Here is a 4,344-nt window from a genome sequence, read left to right as displayed (position 1 = left end):
AAGTCAGTGTAAACGTATCTATACTCACTTATCATTTCTTCATGGTGAAACGTCCATCATCCTTTCTTTGGAAAAGTATTTTTTTAATTATTATGAAGTTGCAGTGAGGTCAGAGGATTCAGCTTTAGGGAGGAGTGGGTATCAGGGAGAGGATAGCAAAAAAAACATGCATTTTTAATAATGTGTTGTGATTTCCAAGCTGCTTATTAGGAAAATAGGGGACATAAAGGCAGAATGAAGTAGCTTTGGGTCAGACACGTCTGGGTTTCAGTTCCATCTCTGCTTCCATGGCAGAGGCAATTGGCTTATCAGCAAACTCTCTGCTTTCTTGGCACACACTTGGACTCCATTTCCCAAACCCTTGCAGTTAAGTATGGCCATACCTTATTCTAGCCAATGAGATATGAACATAATTGTTACGCAACTTGGCTTTGCCCATAAAACTTGTACAATTACTTTCTTTTCTCTGTCTTTTAGAAAGACAAGCATGGTGACCTGGAGGCCATGTGTAAAAGATTGTGAAATCACAGGGCCAAAAGTATGTATGTATCACTATTTAATGGAAGCCTTCCCACCAATTAGAATGGCCCAATTTGGATTTTACATGAGAAACAACATGATGTTAAGCCACTAAAAATACAAATGAATCCTATATAGCAGCTCACATTATTATAACTAACATGGCCAGTTTTTCCCTGACTTTGGTCAAGTTATTTAAATTCTCTATACCTCAATTATTTCCTGAGTAAAGGAAAAAAACTGGTACCTATTTCAAAGGGTTGTTGGGAAGATGCGGCAAGAGCTCTCAACTACTGGTTCACTCCCCAGGTGCCTGCAGCATTCAGTACTGGGACAGCTGAAGTGAGGAACTTGGGAACCCAGTCTCCCTTCTGTGTAGCAGAGAATCAACCACTTAAGCCATCATATGCTGCTTCCCATAGTCTGCATTAGCAGGAAATTGGAATAGGGAGCCAATGGGGAGTGTTTAACCTAGGTACTCTGATGTGGGACATGGGCGTCCTGACCTTAGTTTAACCACTAACACAAGTGCCTGCCTCATATTATCTCATTTAATCTTCAAAATGACACTATAATGCAGACAATAGTACTTCTACTTTGTTCATAATAATCCATAATAATAAGTGTGATAATACATTTTACATATTTAGTACTGCTACTATATATGCAGTAATCCCATAACAGTCCTATATGGTATATGCTATGATTATCCTTATTCTACAGGTGAGGAAACAGACACTGAACTTACTTTTCAAATCCAAGTCCACACAGCTATTAGGTGGTAGAGCCAGGATTCAAGTTGGGAAGTGTGGCTCCAGAGCAGACCAGCTCTCAACTACTGCTGGTTGCTGAGGCCCTGGAAACTGTGAAGGTCAAGGGAAATGTCTGGGAGCTTAGAATTACTACCCATGGCCTTGGAGCCTGAGGACTGAAGTCAGACACAACTGCAGTCACATCGTTTTGTGCTAACAAAGGATCAGTAACTGTTACCTAAATATATCAACTTTCTAAATAACCAGCCCAGCCCAACTTGCAGGGCTGAAACTAAACAACACTGGTCCAGTTTTACTTTAGGGGATTTTCCATCATTTTACTTCTATAATACTAGCAGCCCTCTAAATACTGCTATTCCAGAGCACATTGTTTGATCTCCTAATGTTCCAAACAGCTAGAAACTCTTGCTGACCAGGATACAAGGATAACACTAACCAAAGCCTTCTGTTTCTGTGAATCTCTATAGTTGATGGACGTTTTAACCCAGACACTGCTAACAGACAGATCACACCAGCAGGAGGACCTGAAGCAGATACAGTGAGAACAGATTGTTGCCTTCTGTGTCTCTGTCATTAGCTCAGAGTCATCACTGAAACCCTTCATTCTAGAGGAGCTTCTAGAACATTAGTGATGCTTAATAATTTAAGTACAGATGTTGCACCAACTGTAAATGTAACTAATTAGTTGAATTTGATCTTTCTCATGAGGAATGTTAAGATGCTGCTACACTGGTGAATCTGTTTGCCTGACAGTTCTTAGACAAAAGGTTCATTTTATTAGCAAATGTTTTTGTTTTTACAAAGTGTACCTTCTGCAGCAAACTCTGTATTTATTTTATCCATTGAACATTGCAGAATGAATGATTCATTGTCTAAAATACTTGAGTGAGCTTTATTACTTGTAGGGTGAGTTTAATATCTGCCAACTGTTCATGCTCAGTGTTAAAAATAGTACAAAGATGTGTTAAATATACCACTATACCTTTGGTTCTTAAAAAGAACTCTGCAAATCATCCCATCAGTCAGCCAAGATGTAAAGAGCAAGAGTTAGTACTGTGTTATCAATTAAAGGCATAATAAAGCTCCAACTTAGATAAAGGATGAATCCAGAAACTATGTCACATAGACAGTGTTTAGTAAAAGATGCATAAAAATTAAGGAAGAGGTACTTACGGTCTAGGTTTTATAAAATAGGATTATGTGTCAAATACTGCAATGTACTTTACATTTATCTAAAATTCTCTGCTTCATAAAAATTCAGAACATTAAAAAAATGAGTGAAATTAACACTAACAGCTGTGTAGTATTTGCTTGGTCCAATACTGCGTGTCTCCTTGCACAGTAGAACATCAGGATTGAGGCTTCCTCTCTGGAGCCCGTATGACCTTGGTAAGCTGCCAAACTCCTGTCATAGTTTCCTCATTTACAAAACAGGGAAATAATATTATCTCTTGCATGATGTTGCTATAAGAATAAACCAAGTCAACATATATCAGATTTTGAGTAATACATATATGAGAACAAGTGCTTGGAGAATGTTTTTAAAAAAATAAATGTTAACTAGCTTTTAAATTTTAGTTGAAAGATGAATAAATTCTGAGTATTCAAAGTACACTGTGGTAACTATAATTAACAATTCTGTATTGTATACTTAAAATTTGCTATGAAAAAGCTTAAGTATTCTCACGACACATAGACATATACAAATTCACCCCTCTCAACAAAAGATAGCTGTGAGAAGTGATGGGTGTACTAATTAACTTGATCATGCTCATCTATTCATAATGGATTTGTATATCATATATTCACATTATACATTTTAAATGTATACAATTTATATTTGTAAATTTTAACTCAATAAACCTGAAAATGTTAGCTTTTCTAAGATGAGCGTGCATTACTCTTTTTCAATAAAGATTAAGAATTATTTCATTAACAACAAGTATGTTAATTAGAGAGGATGCTTCAACCTGAAGGAGGTAATAGGAGGTTAAAAATAAATATTTTCTATTTTCTGTACTAAGAACTATATATTAAAGAAAATTAGAACCAATATGGCCAAGAGGCCAATGTCTTCCAGAGTCCAATGTCCCACGTGTTACTATCCATTATGGCAATGTTTTCAGGGAAGAAAAAACAATGTAGCAATCGATCCTAAATTCTAATAATTAAGATCAATTTGAGAAAGTTCTAATAAATGCAACTTGTCTCTAGGAGTGTCATTTACATCTATTAGCCAACTTTATCAGCTCACCTTCTTTTAATTAAGCCAATCACAGAATTTGGGTTGTCAAGTAATGTGAAGTGTAAAATTTATAAACGGGGAAATTTTAGGTAAAGCTAAACTATGGGAGAACATCCTCTTGTGTGGCACCTTGGGTAGTCTTGCTGCTTAGAAAACTCCCTGAAAGTTACAATAATGAAGCAACAATCACTCAGCTCACTTTCTTTTTTTCTTGAACATTTATTTTCCATTTAACAATTTTTTTCTTTCAATCAGAATTTGGGTGTCCCTTCCAGATTCTAAAACTAACACAATTTTTTTTTTCATAAAACTTAGGAAATTTAGAAAAGTACATAGAATACAAAAATGAACATTATCTCACTTTCTATGGATTACAAAGGCAGTTGACCTCACTGGGAGTTCTGTTGAACAGGGCCAGTTTGGGACATTTTGAACTGGTTTAGGTCACATTTATGAGGTCTTGGAACAATTGGGTTAATTACATCACATGGACTCTCATTTTACAACCACTGGCCTGAGTTTGTTCAAACAAGGCACACAGGAGTACCAGAGCAAGTGGAAGAATGTAAAGTATTTTTGGCAACAATAATGTTACTTCTACAGCATTCCTTTGGTCAAAGCAAGTCATAAGGCCAACCCAGATTCAATGATTGGAGAAAGAGACTCCAGTGTGAAAGGGATGGAGCTGTGAAGTCACATGTACAGAGCAAGGACAGACTCAAGGGAAGTATTTGTGGTAATTTTTGCTAACTACTACAGGCAGCCAATGCCATTCCTACATTATGAAGAAGATCCTCCTTAACATAA

Source organism: Oryctolagus cuniculus, chromosome 3, assembly GCF_051225735.1.
Source record: "Oryctolagus cuniculus isolate XC-2025 breed Fujian yellow rabbit chromosome 3, ASM5122573v1, whole genome shotgun sequence".
Lineage (NCBI taxonomy): Eukaryota > Metazoa > Chordata > Mammalia > Lagomorpha > Leporidae > Oryctolagus > Oryctolagus cuniculus.
The sequence above is the reverse complement of the archived record's forward strand: the minus strand, read 5'-3'. Positions refer to the sequence as shown.